This window comes from Salvelinus alpinus, chromosome 1, assembly GCF_045679555.1.
Source record: "Salvelinus alpinus chromosome 1, SLU_Salpinus.1, whole genome shotgun sequence".
NCBI classification, from domain to species: Eukaryota; Metazoa; Chordata; class Actinopteri; order Salmoniformes; family Salmonidae; genus Salvelinus; species Salvelinus alpinus.
Genome location: NC_092086.1, coordinates 37204461 through 37226134, shown reverse-complemented (window position 1 = coordinate 37226134; position 21674 = coordinate 37204461).

Genomic DNA, 21674 nt, shown 5'->3' with positions numbered 1-21674 from the left:
AAACAAGCAACACACATAAGAACTATGGTCAGGACGTGACAGGTAGGCTACAGTAGCCAACATAGGCATAGAAATTAATAGGCTACTTGATTTATTTAACTAGGCAAGTCAGTTAAGAACAAATTCCTATTTACAATGACGGCTTACCGGGAAACTGCATTGTTCAGGGGGAGAACAACAGATTTTTACCTTGTCACCTCTAGGATTCGATCCAGCAACCTTTAAGTTACTGGACCAATGCTCTAACCACATTTAATGTCAGTTTTATTGTGGACTTTATTCCCATGACAGAAGCATGTGAGGGAGTTCCATAACTTCCATTTCAAAATTCTATTGCGCATAAAAGCTGATTTAACTAAATGTTTTTTTTTTTAGGGGGTAGATCTTTAATATTGCAGATAGATTGTGGTTTCTATCAATGTAATTGTCTGGCCCATTTCCAATCCCCCATATTGTAACGGCTGTCTAATTCCTCCTCCGATGAGGAGAAGGAGTAAGGGTCGGACCAAAACGCAGCGTTGTATGCAGACATAATTTATATTTATTAAAGACAAGACGAACACGAAAAACACTTGGAAAATTACAAAACAACAAAACGACGTAGACAGACCTGAACTTGAGAACTTACATAGACACGAAGAACGCACGAACAGGAAAGACTAGCCAAACGAACGAACAAACGAAACAGTCCTGTGTGGTGCAACAGACACAGACACAGGAACAATCACCCACCAACAAACAGTGAGAACAGCCTACCTTAATATGGTTCTCAATCAGAGGAAACGTCAAACACCTGCCTCTAATTGAGAACCATATCAGGCAACACATTTAACCCAACATAGAAACACATAACATAGAATGCTCACCCCAACTTACGCCCTGACCAACTAAACACATACAAAAACAAGGAAAACAGGTCAGGAACGTGACAGAACCCCCCCCCCTCAAGGTGCGAACTCCAGGCGCACCACCTAAAGTCTAGGGGAGGGTCTGGGTGGGCATCTGTCCACGGTGGCGGCTCCGGCTCCGGACATGGTCCCCACCCCACCATAGTCAAACCCCGCTTCCGTAGCCTCCTCCAAATGGCCACCCTCCAAATTAACCCCACTGGATTAAGGGGCAGCACCGGAATGAGGGGCAGCTCCGGACTGAGGGGCAGCTCTGGCTGCTCCTGGCTGGCGGGCGGCTCTGGCTGCTCCTGGCTGGCGGGCGGCTCTGGCTGCTCCTGGCTGGCGGGCGGCTCTGGCTGCTCCTGGCTGGCGGGCGGCTGCTCATGGCTGGCGGGCGGCTCTGGCTGCTCATGGCTGGCGGGCGGCTCTGGCTGCTCATGGCTGGCGGGCGGCTCTGGCTGCTCATGGCTGGCGGGCGGCTCTGGCTGCTCATGGCTGGCGGGCGGCTCTGGCTGCTCATGGCGGGCGGCTCTGGCTGCTCATGGCTGGCGGAAGGCTCTGGCTGCTCATGGCTGGCGGAAGGCTCTGGCTGCTCATGGCTGGCGGAAGGCTCTGGCTGCTCCTGGCTGGCGGAAGGCTCTGGCTGCTCCTGGCTGGCGGAAGGCTCTGGCTGCTCCTGGCTGGCGGAAGGCTCTGGCTGCTCCTGGCTGGCGGAAGGCTCTGGCTGCTCCTGGCTGGCGGAAGGCTCTGGCTGCTCCTGGCTGGCGGAAGGCTCTGGCTGCTCCTGGCTGGCGGAAGGCTCTGGCTGCTCCTGTCTGGCGGAAGGCTCTGGCTGCTCCTGTCTGGCGGAAGGCTCTGGCTGCTCTTGTCTGGCGGAAGGCTCTGGCTGCTCCTGTCTGGCGGAAGGCTCTGGCTGCCCCTGTCTGGCGGAAGGCTCTGGCTGCCCCTGTCTAGCGGAAGGCTCTGGCTGCCCCTGTCTGGCGGAAGGCTCTGGCTGCTCCTGTCTGGCGGAAGGCTCTGGCTGCTCCTGTCTGGCGGAAGGCTCTGGCTGCTCCTGTCTGGCGGAAGGCTCTGGCTGCCCCTGTCTAGCGGAAGGCTCTGGCTGCCCCTGTCTAGCGGAAGGCTCTGGCTGCCCCTGTCTAGCGGAAGGCTCTGGCTGCTCCTGTCTGGCGGAAGGCTCTGGCTGCTCCTGTCTGGCGGAAGGCCCTGGCTGCTCCTGTCTGGCGGAAGGCCCTGGCTGCTCCTGTCTGGCGGAAGGCCCTGGCTGCTCCTGTCTGGCGGAAGGCCCTGGCTGCTCCTGTCTGGCGGAAGGCCCTGGCTGCTCCTGTCTGGCGGAAGGCCCTGGCTGCTCCTGTCTGGCGGAAGGCTCTGGCGGCTCCTGTCTGGCGGGAGGCTATGGCGGCTCCTGTCTGGCGGACGGCTCTGGCGGCTCCTGTCTGGCGGACGGCTCTAGCGGCTCCTGTCTGGCGGACGGCTCTGAAGGCTCAGGACAGACGGGCGGCTTTGAAGGCTCAGTACAGACGGGCGGCTTTGCAGGCTCAGTACAGACGGGCGGCTTTGAAGGCTCAGTACGGAGGGGCAGTTCAGGCGGCGCTTGGCAGACGGACAGCTCAGACGGCGTTGGGCAGACGGACAGCTCAGACGGCGTTGGGCAGACGGGCAGTTCAGGCGCCGCTGGGCAGACGGCAGACTCTGGCCGGCTGAGGCGCACTGTAGGCCTAGTGCGTGGTGCCGGAACTGGAGGTACCGGGCTAAGGACACGCACTTTCAGGCTAGTGCAGGGAGCAGCAACAGGACGCACAGCACTCTGGAGACGCACAGGAGGCTTGGTGCGTGGTACCGGAACTGGAGGTACTGGGCTGGAGACACGCACCACAGGGCTAGTGCGTGGAGGAGGAACAGGGCTCTGGAGACGCACAGGAGGCTTGGTGCGTGGTGCCGGAACTGGTGGTACCGGGCTGAAGACACGCACCATAGGGCTAGTGCGTGGAAGAGGAACAGGGCTCTGGAGACGCACAGGAAGCCTGGTGCGTGGTGTAAGCACTGGTGGTACTGGGCTGGGGCGGGGAGGTGGCGCCGGATATACCGGACCATGCAGGCGTACTGGCTCCCTTGAGCACTGAGCCTGCCCAACCTTACCTGGTTGTATGCTCCCCGTAGCCCGACCAATGCGGGGAGGTGGAATAACCCGCACTGGGCTGTGTAGGCGAACCGGGGACACCATGCGTAAGGCTGGTGCCATGTATGCCGGCCCGAGGAGACGCACTGGTGGCCAGATGCGTTGGGCCGGCTTCATGACATCCAGCTCAATACTCAATCTAGCCCTGCCAGTGCGGGGAGGTGGAATAACCCGCACCGGGCTATGCACACGTACAGGAGACACCGTGCGCTCTACCGCAGGTCTCCTACCTGACTTCGCCACACTCCCTTGTAGCACCCCAAGAAATTTTTGGGCTTGACTCACAGGTTTCCAGCCTCGCTTCCGTGCTGCCTCATACCACCGCCTCTCGGCTTTAGCTGCCTCCAGCTCTTCACGAGGGCGGCGATATTCTCCTGGCTGTGCCCATGGACCTTTTCCGTCCAATATTACCTCCCATGTCCATGAATCCTGCGATCGCTGTTGCTTTCTCCCACGCCGCTTGGTCCTTGGAAGGTGGGTGATTCTGTAACGGCTGTCTAATTCCTCCTCGGATGAGGAGAAGGAGTAAGGGTCGGACCAAAACGCAGCGTTGTATGCAGACATAATTTATATTTATTAAAGACAAGACGAACACGAAAAACACTTGGAAAATTACAAAACAACAAAACGACGTAGACAGACCTGAACTTGAGAACTTACATAGACACGAAGAACGCACGAACAGGAAAGACTAGCCAAACGAACGAACGAACAAACGAAACAGTCCCGTGTGGTGCAACAGACACAGGAACAATCACCCACCAACAAACAGTGAGAACAGCCTACCTTAATATGGTTCTCAATCAGAGGAAACGTCAAACACCTGCCTCTAATTGAGAACCATATCAGGCAACACATTTAACCCAACATAGAAACACATAACATAGAATGCCCACCCCAACTCACGCCCTGACCAACTAAACACATACAAAAACAAGGAAAACAGGTCAGGAACGTGACACATACATTGTATATCACTTTATATATATTTTTTTATATAATATTATTCCCTAACCCAACCACCTAATTGGTGTAAATTAATGGACAACAATACTTAGGCTTCTACATCCTATATACATTTTACAGACAACTAATGTAAAATATACTAACTTGTTCATTTTTTTATCCATTGTTTGTTAACAATGTAATTGTACACAAACACTGTATAGCTTCAAAAACATGGTTAAAACTATCATTTTGATCTCATGAATTTGAGTGGTTCAATTTATCCAGCCCCATCCCTCAACTCTTTTGCCAAAACAAGTGGCGGGGCAGCCAACCGGTAGTTGTTTTTCGAATTGCCCCTTTAAAAGCTAGAATCATTAAATTGGTGAAACTGCCATGTCCATTTGGCATATTACAACATCAAAAAAGTTACTGCAAACAAACTGTTTTTCCCCTTCGGAAATCATTGCACGCGCAATAGAACAGCAGAATATGTACTGCAATTTATTTTACCACGCTGCCGGACGTTCCTCTTCCTCTCAAAACAAAAACAATATTAAAGACGCTGGGGCGAACAGTGGTGCTGTTTCCCCAACTGCGGATTCGATAATTAAACCTAAACTAAACCAAAATGCCTGGAACAAACCAAAGTAACCCTTCTCCCACTAACAACAATTATCCCAACAAGCCTATCATAACAATTCATCATGGGAGCTAGTCAGACCCTCTGCCCAAACCTGACCTAATAACCTCCTCTCAACCTGGTTTTCCCTCACAGTTTCACAAATGGGAAACACAGCCTCATGTGTCACAATTGTTACACTACACCTGATCTTCCTGAACCGCAAAGGTTCAGGTTTTCCACATTTTGTGTTACAGCCTGAATTTACAGTAGATTAAATTGAGATGTTACTGGCCTACACACACACACACACAATACCCCATAATGTCAAAGTGGAATTATGCTTTCAGAAATGTTTACAAATTCATAAAAAATGAAAAGTTGAAATGTCTGGAGTCAATAAGTATTCAACCCCTTTGTTATGGCAAGCCTAAAGAAGTTCTGGAGTAAAAAAAAAAATCAGCTTAACAAGTCATAATAAATTGTATAGACTCACTCTGTGTTCAATAATAGTGTTTAATATCAATCTTGAATGACTACCTCTGTACCCCACACATACAGATAATTGTAAGGTCCCTCAGTCGAGCAGTGAATTTCAAAACACAGATTCAACCACAAAGACCAGGGAGGTTTTCCAATACCTCACAAAGAAGGGCACCAATCCAAGATGGCGTAGCAGTCAGACGTCTCTGTCATGTCCCGTGTATATATATATTTTTTCCTTCATATATATTTCGTATATATTTTTTTTATTTTTAACCTCAATTTCAACATACTCTCCTGCAACCCTCCTCACCCAATGTGGTATGGATCTTCTATTTTCTATACTTTAGAACCGGAACCCCCAACAGAAGCTAGCCAGCTAACTAGCTACAAGCTAGTAGTCAGTTAACCACAGCTAGCGGTCATCAGCTAACCTCAGCCCGGTCAACTCCTGCCAGGCTTGTTAGGATTGGTGTTTATTGCACTATAACCCAATGCTATATCACATGTGATATAATATTAGCAACTGTTAGCCTGGGCGCCTGGGTGTCTGTGTGTGTGTGCTGGAAGTAACAGTTAGCCCCAGATAAGTGTGCTGGGAAGCTGTGGTTAGCCTTGAGCGAGAACAGTGTGCTCTGTATGCAGGTGCAAATAGCGCAGACAATGTTGCAGAGCTGTCTGACCTCAGTCTCTGGGGTGAGGTAGCGTAATCTACACAGCAACAGCGCCGGGACACAAAAGAGCGCAAAGAGGCTGGGACTAGCCTGAGCGCCGGCGATAGGCTGAGCAAAGTTTAAACCACGCTCAGCCTCTACGGTGATAGGCCAACAGACGGGTTGGAACTACGTCTGTCACCGTATAAGAACAGCTGTTTACTTACATCCTGCCAGTTCCCTGTTCTACCCTGCGGGGTGGTACAGTGAACCCGTATATACGAAAATTGCATTTACCATTTATCGCTTGAGTTGAATAAAAATACTTAAAGTATATTCGGTGACTCTGAATCACATTTTGTCCTGGTACCAGATTGAATTGACGCAAATCCCTTATATGGTGACCCCGACGTGATCTGGTTGAAGGACTTCGCTGGAGATTGTCCAGCCAATTGACCATTGCTGTCGTCAGACGGTGTCTCACAACTCCAGACCGGTCAACTAAAAAGGTAAGCAGAAACCTATTGTGAAAAAAAACTAAATTTCTGCACATTGGCATTATCCAAATTTAGTTTTGTGAGACACCTGTTTGACGTAAGTAACCAAATTATATGATTGATAAAATTTGAAATATAAATAACAATAGCTGTTGAATGTAAGAAGCGTATGTTGTGGTGAATGCAATTTTGATTGGCCAAGTAAACGTAGGTATAACAGCGAATGTACTGTACTAGATACTGGGTATCAAGTTTGATTGTAGTTAATAAGTCAGGGACTATTAACAAGTGTGTGTGTGTAAGCGTAGGTATAACAGCGAATGTAATGTACAGGATACTGGGTATCAAGTTTGATTATAGTTAATAAGTCAGGGACTATTAACAAGAGTGAATGAAGTCCTGGAACTACTGTTGTCAGAACGTATGAGTGATGTACATTAGGTATTAGTCGGCGTACTAATACTGGTTTGAATGATCTGCGGATAACGGTACAGGCGGGGACCTGTGTTATACTGAGATTGGCTTAATGAGTGACTGGCGTACAGTAGGTATTAGTCGGCGTCCTAATACTGGTTTGAATGATCTGCGGATAACGGTACAGGCGTGGACCTGTGTTATACTGAGAATGGTTTACTGATTAAAGTTCATTGGGTATTAAGTCAGAGCACTACTGCAAAGTTTGAATGACCTGCGGGTATTTTTGAAGTTATAACATTTAGCTATTAAGGGTGGTAATAACGCTGATATAGATTAAAGATTTGTTCTAAATGTATACTAGTTATACATTTCCCCATTGCAGGTTACTGTGACTGAGTTGATTGCAAACCGTAGTTCGGTATAGGTAGAGAATAACTGTATCTAGATTGGCCCTGAATGTATACAATTTATACAATCCCCCTTTGGAAACTATGAGTCTTGTGTTCCCAGAAGTCCCTCCCCAGAAAGCACCATGGGGGTTTAAGGCGTATGGGGCAATTACAGCTGTATCACTGGTACAGGTAGGGGTATAAATTATGGGAGGCTCCCTACTGCTGACTGCATCACTAATGTCACTATTAATGCCACCTGGCCCGTTGAAGGGCTGAACCAAACTAGAGGTGTTGCTGATGTATGGTGGATGTGTGGAACTGCCAGGCGGTTGACCCCCATTTTGAAAGGAGACTGGCAGGGCACATATGCTTTGGCTAGTCTGATAACACCATTGACTATTATTGAGGTTACAGCTAACCAACTCCTGGGATCTGCACATGACACAGAGGCTCGGGACCAACCCAGGAGACGGCAGAAACGTGACGCTCCTTGGTCCGAGGGTACAGATAACATCCACACCAACCTGTTGGGGGTCCCAATAGGGGTCCCCCACGAATTCCAGACATTAAACAAGAATGATGGGCTGTGGCATTTGTTGCCCATTATTGGCCCAGCTATTGTTGATGCTAAGCAAACTGCCTGGATCAATTATATCTACTATAATCAACAACGATTTGTTAACTACACCCACACCGCATTTACGGGGATGGCTGAACAATTGGATGCCACCTTTCGAACCGCTAGACAAAATAGGCTAGCACTAGACATGATTCTGGCCAACCAGGGAGGTGTGTGTACAATGTTTGGAGAACAATGTTGCACGTTTATCCCTAACAATACCAGTCCGGATGGGAGCATTTCAAAAGCTCTGAGCGGGTTAGAAAAGTTATCTGTGGAGATGAAGGGTCTTGCCGGTGTGGAGGAGGGGGGTCTGTTCTCCTGGCTGGGTGGCTGGTTTGGTGAGTACACTGCATTGATGGTTACTGGATTTCTGACCCTAATAGTTGTATTTCTTATATTAATGTGCTGTGCTGCATGTATTATCCCCTGTTTGAGGAAATCTTTTACAGATGTTGCGCGCGCTGCGGTTATGATGTCACTGCTTGCTCACGGGGGGATGCTGAGACTGCCTTGACAGAGGATGATCCATGGTTTGCTATAAAATAATAAAAATAGCTTATTTTTAGTTTAATTCATTGCTTTTTGTTTCACAATATATCCTTGTAATCTTTTACCCTGTATGTTGTCCTACCTTATGTCAAGGTTTAAATTTCCTGGGTGGGAGGTAGCCAACCTAGTACCTGTTAGGGTAGCAGGGTGGACTAGATGGTTTTTATTTTCTATACAATAAAGGTGTGTTTCTTTTAATCTTTGTATTCTGAGTGTGACACCCTAAAAGGGTGTCAAAAGGAGGAGTCGAAATGCAACTTAGCGTATATCATTTGTTGATTTTTTCTTTGTTGATTAAAAAAATTAAAAAGATAATACAATTAATTAATTAATAATAAACTTTTTACTATTTTCATGAAATACTATTAACATATTACTATACTGTGACCGCTGAAGTAAAGGGTAATGAGTGACACCCTAGGGGTGTCAAAAGGGGTAATCCTAAAAATCACTGTTATCTAATATGTTACTAGGGTACTGAGAACGTGTTCTGAATGGTCATTAAAGGTCTAAAGTTCCTGGGTTTATCAACAACCTAGTATGTATGTATCGATCATTGAACTTTTTGGTTTCTGTTTTAATTTACACCCCTTTTGGGGTGTAAAAAGGGGGATTGTTAGGATTGGTGTTTATTGCACTATAACCCAATGCTATATCACATGTGATATAATATTAGCAACTGTTAGCCTGGGCGCCTGGGTGTCTGTGTGTGTGTGCTGGAAGTAACAGTTAGCCCCAGATAAGTGTGCTGGGAAGCTGTGGTTAGCCTTGAGCGAGAACAGTGTGCTCTGTATGCAGATGCAAATAGCGCAGACAATGTTGCAGAGCTGTCTGACCTCAGTCTCTGGGGTGAGGGAGCGTAATCTACACAGCAACAGCGCCGGGACACCAAAGAGCGCAAAGAGGCTGGGACTAGCCTGAGCGCCGGCGTTAGCAAAGTTTAAACCACGCTCAGCCTCTACGGTGACGGGTTGGAACTACGTCTGTCACCGTATAAGAACAGCTGTTTACTTACATCCTGCCAGTTCCCTGTTCTACCCTGTGGGGTGGTACAGTGAACCCATATATACAAAAATTGCATTTACCATTTATCGCTTGAGTTGAATAAAAATACTTAAAGTATATTCGGTGACTCTGAATCACATTTTGTCCTGATACCAGATTGAATTGACGCAAATCCCTTATAGGCTGCACAGCGAGATTCAACCCAGAGCATATCGGACTGCTTTTTCTCTACTGCATCTCCGGATTCCTACCGCAAGCTCTGAACATTTTCACCTGGATCATCGCAGCTAGCTAGCTGCTCTCCGAGTGGCTACTCCCGGCTAACATCTCTGTCCCGAAGCAAGCACCAGTTAGCCTGAAGCTAGCCTCGTGCTAGGCCCATCTTCCGGCTAGTTGAGAGGTCCATCAACTAGCCGGGAGGTCCATCAGCCACTCCTTGGGCTACAATACCTATATCTGGCTCATTGTTCTATCTGTGCACACTGTCTTTGACCCAGCCTTTTGCTAGCCTCGTACGAACATCCTGATCGCACGCGCTTACATGATGTTTCGCGACACATAATGTAAGCTCGCGAGGATCAGGATGGTTCGTATGAGGCTAACCTTCTGCTACTCACCTAAAATTAGCTATATAGTATAAGGGATTCCATTCCAAGCATGGATGAGTTATTCTATTTGATAGAGCAACGTTGTTAGTTTCCCTACAAGCCTATCATTCTAATAGTAATATATCATATTCTTGATCTTCAACAGATACTCAGCCTTTGGCAGAAAAAAAACGGAGTTGGGTGAGTAAAAGTCTCACATTCAATGGTGTTCCCTTTCAAATTGTGGGCACGAAGATGTATGAATGCCACCAGGGGGAAAGACAGACTAACAAAATACAGATATGGTTCTGAAATGAACAGAAAGGCAGGAAGTTCAAAGACAGATCACGGTAATTTATACCATACAGTACACTGTACCAATTTACAACATCAATTTCCTTTTAATAATGTTGAAGTGCTAAAGAACAATGTAATGTTCCTCAATAAAATTTAAGAAGATGGGACTTAAACGGGTGTCCCACCTTTGTGGTCACTCCCATGGCACTTATCGCAAAAGTATGTAAGTGGGGTTAGGGTGGTGAGTTTTCCCTTACACTGTAAAGCGCTTTGGGTGTCTAGAAAAGTGCCCTGTAAGTCCAATCAATTATTATTATTATTACATGTTTTGCCATCTTCCATAGCTTTAAGACCATGCCTTTGTACAGAGACGGAAACTGGTACAAAATATCTGGGAGGAGGAAAGTGTGCGGGTTGTTCCACCAATTGAGTACCTTTTGTGTAGTGTAACTTTTATTTCACCTAATTTTTACATTCTGTCATGAAGAGTTCAACATAATAAAAACATGTTCTCATTTCAATATGTTAAATAAATTACTATAGTGCCTCATTTTAAAAATGTATTTATTTATTTCACCTTTATTTAACCAGGTAGGCTAGTTGAGAACAAGTTCTCATTTGCAAATGCGACCTGGCCAAGATAAAGCATAGCAATTCGACACATACAACAACAGAGTTACACATGGAATAAACAAAACATAGTCAATAATACAGTAGAACAAAAAGTCTATATACAGTGAGTGCAAATGAGGTAAGATAAGGGAGTTAAGGCAATAAATAGGCCATGGTGGCGAAGTAATTACAATATAGCAATTAAAACACTGGAATGGTAGATGTGCAGAAGATGAATGTGCAAGTAGAGATACTGGGGTGCAAGGAGCAAGATAAATAAATAAATAAATAGAGTATGGGGATGAGGTAGGTAGATAGATGGGCTGTTTACAGATGGGCTATGTACAGGTGCAGTGATCTGTGAGCTGCTCTGACAGCTGGTGCTTAAAGCTAGTGAGGGAGATATGAGTCTCCAGCTTCAGAGATTTTTGCTGTTCGTTCCAGTCATTGGCAGCAGAGAACTGTAAGGAAAGACGACCAAAGGAGGAATTGGCTTTGGGGGTGACCAGTGAGATATACCTGCTGCAGCACGTGCTACGAGTGGGTGCTGCTATGGTGACCAGTGAGCTGAGATAAGGTGGGGCTTTACCTAGCAGAGACTTGTAGATAACCTGTAGCCAGTGGGTTTGGTGACGAGTATGAAGCGAGGGCCAACCAACGAGAGCGTACAGGTCGCAATGGTGGGTAGTGTATGGGGCTTTGGTGACAAAACGGATGGCACTGTGATAGACTGCATCCAGTTTGTTGAGTAGAGTGTTGGAGGCAATTTTAAAGATGACATCACCGAAGTCGAGGATCGGTAGGATGGTCAGTTTTACGAGGGTATGTTTGGCAGCATGAGTGAAGGATGCTTTGTTGCGATATAGGAAGCCAATTCTAGATTTAATTTTGGACTGGAGATGCTTAATGTGAGTCTGGAAGGAGAGTTTACAGTCTAACCAGACACCTAGGTATTTGTAGTTGTCCACGTATTCTAAATCAGAGCCGTCCAGAGTAGTGATGCTGGACTGGCGAGCAGGTGCGGGCAGTGATCGGTTGAATAGCATGCATTTAGTTCTACTTGCGTTTAAGAGCAGTTGGAGGCCACGGAAGGAGAGTTGTATGGCATTGAAGCTCGTCTGGAGGTTAGTTAACACAGTGTCCAAAGAACGGCCAGAAGTATACAGAATGGTGTCGTCTGCGTAGAGGTTTATCAGAGAATCACCAGCAGCAAGAGCAACATCATTGATGTATACAGAGAAAAGAGTCGGCCCGAGGATTGAACCCTGTGGCACCCCCATAGAGACTGCCAGAGGTTCAGACAACAGGCCCTCCGATTTGACACACTGAACTCTATCAGAGAAGTAGTTGGTGAACCAGGCGAGGCAATCATTTGAGAAACCAAGGCTGTCGAGTCTGCCAATAAGAATGTGGTGATTGACAGAGTCGAAAGCCTTGGCCAGGTCGATGAATAAGGCTGCACAGCAATGTCTCTTATCGATGGCGGTTATGATGTCGTTTAGGACCTTGAGCGTGGCTGAGGTGCACCCATGACCAGCTCTGAAACCAGATTGCATAGCGGAGAGGGTACGGTGGGATTCGAAATGGTCGGTAATCTGTTTGTTAACTTGGCTTTCGAAGACCTTAGAAAGACAGGGTAGGATAGATATAGGTCTGTAACAGTTTGGGTCTAGATTGTCTCCCCCTTTGAAGAGGGGGATGACCGCGGCAGCTTTCCAATCTTTGGGGATCTCAGACGATACGAAAGAGAGGTTGAACAGGCTAGTAATAGGGGTTACAACAATTTCGGCAGATAATTTTATAAAGAGAGGGTCCAGATTGTCTAGCCCGGCTGATATGTAGGGGTCCAGATTTTGCAGCTCTTTCAGAACATCAGCTATCTGGATTTGGGTAAAGGCGAAATGGTGAAGGCTTTGGCGGGTTGCTGTGGAGGGTGCCGGGCAGTTGACCGGGGTAGGGGTAGCCAGGTGGAAAGCATGGCCAGCCGTAGAGAAATGCTTATTGAAATTCTCAATTATAGTGGATTTATCAGTGGTGACAGTGTTTCCTAGCCTCAGAGCAGTGGGCAGCTGGGAGGAGGTGCTCGTATTCTCCATGGACTTTAGTGTCCCAGAACTTTTTTGAGTTAGTACTACAGGATGAAAATTTCTGTTTGAAAAAGCTAGCCTTAGCTTTCCTAACTGCCTGTGTATATTTGTTCCTAACTTCCCTGAAAAGTTGCATATCGCGGGGGCTGTTCGATGCTAATGCAGAACGCCACAGGATGTTTTCGTGCTGGTCAAGGGCAGACAGGTCTGGAGTGAACCAAGGACTATATATATTCCTAGTTCTACATTTTTGGAATGGGGCATGCTTATTTAAGATGGTGGGGAAGGCACTTTTAAAGAATAGCCAGGCATCATCTACTGACGGGATGAGGTCAATGTCATTCCCGCTCAGCCCAGTCAAAACTGTTCGCTGCTCTGGCACCCCAATGGTGGAACAAACTCCCTCACGACGCCAGGTCAGCGGAGTCAATCACCACCTTCCGGAGACACCTGAAACCCCACCTCTTTAAGGAATACCTAGGATAGGATAAAGTAATCCTCCTAACCCCCCCCTCCCCCTTAAAAGAGTTAGATGCACTATTGTAAAGTGGTTGTTCCACTGGATATCATAAGGTGAATGCACCAATTTGTAAGTCGCTCTGGATAAGAGCGTCTGCTAAATGACTTAAATGTAAATGTAAATGTCATTCCAGGATACCCCGGCCAGGTCGATTAGAAAGGCCTGCTCGCAGAAGTGTTTTAGGGAGCGTTTGACAGTGATGAGGGGTGGTCTAAGTGCCAAATAAAGTAGCAGGGTTTATCTTAAATCATAAAAAAATCTGCCAATTTCAAAAATGGGCATTTCTGTGAACATTTAGGTGAAACTGTGTACGTTTTACTTGTGGATTAGTTGTGGATTTTGAAAATAAAACTCTAAAATCAAGATGTGTCAATTTGTTGGTCTACATGTCATTTTAAAAACAATGCTTGTAGTAAACCTATTTTGGGTCAAGAAAAGTATGAGTAAGGGCAAACATCATGTTAAGCTTGCAAGCTGAGTTTGTTAAGACATCCGATTACCACTTTGCATTTAAAAACGGTTGGTTTTATTATAGCTAATAATTAACCAAATCATTGATGGATCACTAGATAAAAGAAAACATAGAAAACCTTCGGTGTGAAAACTCCCCAAAGGCAGACTGAAAAGTAACTGAATTTGTCGATAGACCCTTTTACCAATAAAGTCACTGAAGGGTTCTGAAAATTCGCAAAAATATAGTCCCTAAATTGGCAAGACTGGATTCCACCAGATGGAAGTATCACACTCTCACACTCACCACACATGAACACACACATAATCAAACCAGAGATATGATATAATGACAATGGATTCGTTGCTCCTGCTTATTCCTCTTTGGATTGGTGGAAACATCTTGTTATTTGAATAATCATTTTGAATATTTTATGAGGAATGTTGATGTCAACCGTGTGTATTCAATGGAGAGTGAGATGCTTAGAGCATCTTGAAGTTCAACAGGGACTCCGATATAAAGTGTTTTTTATCAAAGTTGCCAGGATTTTACTTGCATCACACTTACAGTGGGGAGAACAAGTATTGATACACTGCCGATTTTGCAGGTTTTCCTACTTACAAAGCATGTAGAGGTCTGTAATTTTTATCATAGGTACACTTCAACTGTGAGAGACTGAATCTAAAACAAAAATCCAGAAAATCACATTGTATGATTTTTAAGTAATTAATTTGCATTTTATTGCATGACATAAGTATTTGATCACCTACCAACCAGTAAGAATTCCGTCTCTCACAGACCTGTTAGTTTTTCTTTAAGAAGCCCTCCTGTTCTCCACTCATTACCTGTATTAACTGCACCTGTTTGAACTCGTTACCTGTATAAAAGACACCTGTCCACACACTCAATCAAACAGACTCCAACCTCTCCACAATGGCCAAGACCAGAGAGCCGTGTAAGGACATCAGGGATAAAATTGTAGACCTGAAAAAGCCTGGGATGGGCTACAGGACAATAGGCAAGCGGCTTGGTGAGAAGGCAACAACTGTTGGCGCAATTATTAGAAAATGGAAGAAGTTCAAGATGACGGTCAATCACCCTCGGTCTGGGGCTCCATGCAAGATCTCACCTCGTGGGGCATCAATGATCATGAGGAAGGTGAGGGATCAGCCCAGAACTACACGGCAGGACCTGGTCAATGACCTGAAGAGAGCTGGGACCACAGTCTCATAGAAAACCATTAGTAACACACTACGCCGTCATGGATTAAAATCCTGCAGCGCACGCAAGGTCCCCCTGCTCAAGCCAGCGCATGTCCAGGCCCGTCTGAAGTTTGCCAATGACCATCTGGATGATCCAAAGGAGGAATGGGAGAAGGTCATGTGGTCTGATGAGACAAAAATAGAGCTTTTTGGTCTAAACTCCACTCGCCGTGTTTGGAGGAAGAAGAAGGATGAGTACAACCCCAAGAACACCATCCCAACCGTGAAGCATAGAGGTGGAAACATCATTCTTTGGGGATGCTTTTCTGCAAAGGGGACAGGACGACTGCACCGTATTGAGGGGAGGATGGATGGGGCCATGTATCGCGAGATCTTGGCCAACAACCTCCTTCCCTCAGTAAGAGCATTGAAGATGGGTCGTGGCTGGGTCTTCCAGCATGACAACGACCCGAAACACACAGCCAGGGCAACTAAGGAGTGGCTCCATAAGAAGCATCTCAAGGTCCTGGAGTGGCCTAGCCAGTCTCCAGACCTGAACCCAATAGAAAATCTTTGGAGGGAGCTGAAAGTCCGTATTGCCCAGCGACAGCCCCGAAACCTGAAGGATCTGGAGAAGGTCTGTATGGAGGAGTGGGCCAAATCCCTGCTGCAGTGTGTGCAAACTTGGTCAAGAAGTACAGGAAACATATGATCTCTGTAATTGCAAACAAAGGTTTCTGTACCAAATATTAAGTTCTGCTTTTCTGATGTATCAAATACTTATGTCATGCAATAAAATGCAAATTAATTACTTAAAAATCATACAATGTGATTTTCTGGATTTTTGTTTTAGATTCCGTCTCTCAGTTGAAGTGTACCTATGATAAAAATTACAGACCTCTACATGCTTTGTAAGTAGGAAAACCAGCAAAATCGGCAGTGTATCAAATACTTGTTCTCCCCACTGTATATCACTACACTCGTAACAACCTAATCATTACGAAACTTCTATTAGACCAAATAAGTCTCACTTATCAAAATAACAATTCATGTTTATCTTGACTAAATTTGACCCTCTCATTGCCCCCCCCATACAAAAACTCCTTGCCTGCTGAATAATTAAGGATCTGCTTAACGTGGACAGATTTCAGGCAGATTTCACTCACTTTTTATTAATTATTTTACTTATATTTGTGTATTGTTTTTGTGGTGTGGTTTTCACATAAGCCCTTTTGGGCTTCCAACCTATGGAGGACCAAACCTGCCACAAATCAATACATAAATAAATGCACACATAGATAAATGGATGAATGAAGCACACAAATAGATATATATAAATATGAATCTCACTTTTTTATTTATTTATGTATTTCTTCCTCCAATATGATGAGGGGGTGTCATCAAACATTTGTGGGTGGTATCTAACACACCATTGGTCAATCAATGTCACAGCGCGTTGCTCGATTCAGTATGCCAGAACGGTGTTCAACGTTTAATTAAATCAAATTTGAAATCAAATCACATTTTGTTCGTCACATGCTTTGTAAACAACAGGTGTAGACTAACAGTTAAGGGTCCTTCCTAGCAATGCACAGAAAAAGGAAATAATAGAAAAGTAAAACACGTAATAATAAAAGTAATACTAAATACACAAACGGTCCTGTGATGAACGACCAGTTGAAAAACGGTGTGATTATGGTGGCACACAGGGCGATTTTCTATGGTGTGCTGCACCTGAACTCTAAGTCATCGGGCAACTTCCTCCAAATTGTAGCAGCTAGCTGACTCAAGTTTTCGATGCATTCCTCGATAACCGGGGTTTGTGTGCTAGCTTAGCACATAGAGCTGCCTCCCTGAACTTGCCTCTGACTGGGCTTGAACCAGGTTCCTCTACCTCGCCAACACAAGTGACCGACGGCTTGACAACGTGCGAACCAATTTAGGCTATAGCGCCATCGGCGATATTTTAAGCTAGCGGTGGAGTAAGGTTACAATACGTTCTTAACTCCGTTAGAATCACCCTCTTTCAACTCACTCCACAGCAACCCAAGCCTTCGAGCTGAGCCAAACTGTGGATTTGGGTCACAGCACCAGTATAACCAGGGTCAAGTGTGCTAGCTTAGCATATAGCGCAGCCTCCCTGAACTTGCCTCTGGCTGGGCTTGAACCATGTTCCTCTACCTCGCCAACAGAGGTGACCGCCCGCTTGACAACATGCAAACAGATTGAACTATACAAAAGATACCAATTGCATAGCTCCATCGGCGACATTTCAAGCTAGCTGTGGAGTGAGGTTACGGTATGTTCTTAACTCGAGGCTCTCAAGTGGCACTGCATCTCAGTGCAAGAGGTGTCACTACAGTCCCTGGTTCCTATCCAGGCTGTATCACATCCGGCTGTGATTGGGAGTCCCATAGGACGGCACACAATTGGCCCAGCGTCGTCCGGGGTAGGCCGTCATTGTAAATAGGAATTTGTTCTTTATTTAACTAGGCAAGTCAGTTAAGGTTAAATAAAAATAAATAAACTCTGTTACACCTCCACATGGAAAGGCAGGTAATCTGGAGAGGCGCTGTTTTCAGAAGCGTTAGCCAGCACTGCCAAGTCTCTGGCTGTTGCTCGCCTGATTGCAGCCATACTAACTAACTGCCAGAAGAACTGGTCTACTGTAGCTACAGTATCTACCGGTTGTAAATCTCTCAAGTGTGTGTAGTTTGATTGTTTACTTCTCGGACCATCAGAGTCAGGCAAAAGCAATCAAGCAACGTGCCGTGACATTGATCATCCAATGATGTGTTAGATACCACCCACAGATGTTGATTGACACCCCCTCATTATCATATGGAGGAAGAAATAAAAAATAAAACAAATATATACATGAATGTGTTAATAAATAATTAAATACATACATATATGTAGATGCATTTTGGTTAGTATATTTGTATTTCCTTGCTAATTTATTTATGTGCAGATTTATTTATTCATTTATCTATATACAGTTGAAGTCGGAAGTTTACATACACTTAGGTTGGAGTCATTAAAACTTGTTTTTCAACCACTCCACAAATTTCTTGTTAACAAACTATAGTTTTGGCAAGTCAGTTAGGACATGTACTTTGTGCATGACACAAGTAATTTTTCCAACAATTGTTTACAGACAGATTATTTCACTGTATCACAATTCCAGTGGGTCAGAAGTTTACATACACTAAGTTGACTGTGCCTTTAAACAGCTTGGAAAATTCCAGAAAATTATGTCATGGCTTTAGAAGCTTCTAATAGGCTAATTGACATTATTTTAGTCAATTGGAGGTGTATCTGTGGATGTATTTCAAGGCCTACCTTCAAACTCAGTGCCTCTTTGCTTGACATCATTGGAAAATCAAAAGAAATCAGCCAAGACCTCAGAAAAAAATGTGTAGACCTCCACAAGTCTGGTTCATCCTTGGGAGCAATTTCCAAACGCCTGAAGGTACCACATTCACCTGTACAAACAATAGTACGCAAGTATAAACACCATGGGACCACGCATCCGTCATGCCGCTCACTAAGGAGACGCGTTCTGTCTCCTAGAGATTAACGTACTTTGGTGCAAAAAGTGCAATTCAATCCCAGAACAACAGCAAAGGACCTTGTGAAGATGCTGGAGGAAACAGGTACAAAAATATCCACAATAAAACGAGTCCTATATCGACGTAACCTGAAAGGCCGCTCAGCAAGGAAGAAGACACTGCCCCAAAACCGCCATAAAAAATCCAGACTACGGTTTGCAACTGCACATGGGGACAAAGATCATACTTTTGGAGAAATGTTCTCTGGTCTGATGAAACAAAAATAGAACTATTTGGCCATAATGACCATTGTTATGTTTGGAGGAAAAAGGGGAAGGCTTTCAAGCCGAAGAACATCATCCCAACCGTGAAGCACGGGGGTGGCAGCATCATGTTGTGGGGGTGCTTTGCTGCAGGAGGGACAGGTGATCCTAACTGACCTAAGACAGGGAATTTTTACTTGGATTAAATGTCAGGAATTGTGAAAAACTGAGTTTAAATGTATTTGGCTAAGGTGTATGTAAACTTCTGACTTCAACTGTATGTGCTAACAGATTTGGTGATGTTTGAGCTATTGAATTCGGCACAACCTAAAATTGTCACTTTGGAGTCTGGACTATAGGCCACTGAAGAGATTCTTATGGCTTTCAAATCATCTCGACCGCAGACTTCCTCTTCCAATGCTTACCCAGGCAGGGATGTTCCACTCAGGGCCTGTTCGATCTGACATAGAGCAAGTCTCATCTTAAGCCATTCTCTCATTTGCAACGCAGGCGAAAAACTCCCGGTTTTTGGCTGAAAAAGTGTGCTGAGGCAGCTGTGAAAATCTTCACTGTTGAATCGTCTGGTTGGAAAATGTAACCCATATGTCCTTCACTCGTATCAATCACACCATTAAAACAATCAGGTGCATCACAAAGAATGGCATCAATGTTTTTGTCATTGTGTTCCTGACACAAAGGACACAATACAGATAATTGGTCTAGGAGCCATGTTTTATGTAGTTTATCTCTCATGGTTTCTTGTCGCTTGTAGTGTTCACAGGTCTTACTTATACTTAGGCATACCTACCCTGGAAATTACTTTTTTCATTCTACAGAGGCTCACAAGCTCACTCCATAAGTTCACTACAAAAATTCCCAACTGTTTAAACTTTTCAAACTCAGGCCTCCCTCATTCACTATATAAATTCCCAACTGTTTCAAATAGTCAAACACATTCAACAGTTCAACAAGGTCACTACACATCAATCAACATTACATTTTTATTGAAAACATATGCTTTACTTCAAAGGAACAGCTGCACTATCATATTACATAAGCACTCACAAGATAGCGTGAGAACATCCGGACAGGAAGTCCATAAAAGGGCATAAACACGTGACACTAAAAATAGATCATCAATCACTTTTTCACACATGCCATCTACTGTATTCTCTCTATTTTGCCTTCAGAAAGTATTCATACCCCTTATATTATATTATTCATACCCCAAAAAATGACCACATTTTGTTGAATTAAAGCCTGAATTCAAAATGGTTTAAATTGCTTCTTCTTTTTTTTACAGAAATATCTTATTTACATAAGTATTCACACCACTTTTCTATGACACTCCAAATTGAGCTCAGGTGCATCCAATATACTCTGATCATCCTTGAGATGTCACTAGAACTTGATTGGGGTCCACCTGTGGCCAATTCAATTGTTTTGACATAATTTAGAAAGAAACACACCTGTCTATATAAGTTCCCACTGTTGACAGTGCATGTCAGAGCAGAAACTATACCATGAAGTCCAGGGAACTGTCCGGTTATCGCCGAGATACAATTGTGAGGAGGAATATATCTGGGAATGGCTATAAAACTATTTCTATGGTGTTGAAAGTTTCCATGAGCACAGTGGTCTTCATCATTGGGAAATTGAAAAAATATGGAACTACCCAGACTCTGCATAGAGCTGGCTGTCCGACCAAACTGAGCAACTGGGCGAGGTGACCAAGAACCAAATGCCCACTCTGACAGAACTACAGAGTTCCTTGGTTGAGATGGAAGAACCTGCCAGAAGGACGACTTCACCAATCTGGGTTTTATAGGAGAATAACCAGATGGAAGTCACACCTGAGAAAAAAGGCACATGACAGCACCCCTGGAGTTAGCAAAAATGCATGTGAAAGACTCAGAGCATAAGGCTACGTCTGGAGAAAACCAGGCACACACAGCCCATCACCTGTCGAACACCATCCCTACCGTGAAGCATGGTGGTGGCAGCATCATGCTATGGGGATGCTTTTCAGCAGCAAGGACACAGGCAAATCCTTGATGAGAACATACTTCAGAATGTAAATGACCTTAACTTGGTCAAGGCCCCAGTCTAACAGGACAGTGACCCCAAGCATACAGCCAAAGCAACACTGGAATGGCTTCAGAACAAGAATGTGGAAGTCCTTGAGTGGCCCAGCTGAAATCCAGCCTTAAATCCCATTTAAATTTGTGGAAATTCTTGAGGATTGCTGTTCACCGCCGCCCCCCATCTAACTTAACAGAGCTTGAGAAAATCTGCAGGGAAGAATGGGAGAAAATCCCCAAATCCAGATGTGCAATGCTGATACAGATACACCCAAGATGACTCAAAATTTCAAAACTGTCTTTTGAGATGGTGAATATAGGTTGGAATCTCATTGATCAACATCTCAACCAACTATTACCCAATTATCCACGTGGAAATGACATGGTATGCCCAGTGGGAAGCGATCACTTGTCACTGACTTTTATTTTGACATGAGGCAAGCAGAGAAGTGGGACCCACGTTTGTAAAGTCTGATTTAATATAATTTATTTTGAACCTTTATTTAACTAGGCAAGTCAGTTAAGAACAAATTCTTATTTACAACGATGGCCTACCCCAGCCAAACCCGGATAACACTGGGACAATTGTGCGCCGCCCTATGGGACTCCCAATCACGCCTGGATTCTAACCAGGGTGACGCTTAGTGACGCTTCTTGCACTGAGATGCAGTGCCTTAGACCGCTGAGCCACTCGGGAGCCAGTACATACAGTACATTCCTTTTAATATTTTGTCTCAAAAGGACCAATCCCCCAGACAAATGGGCAGAC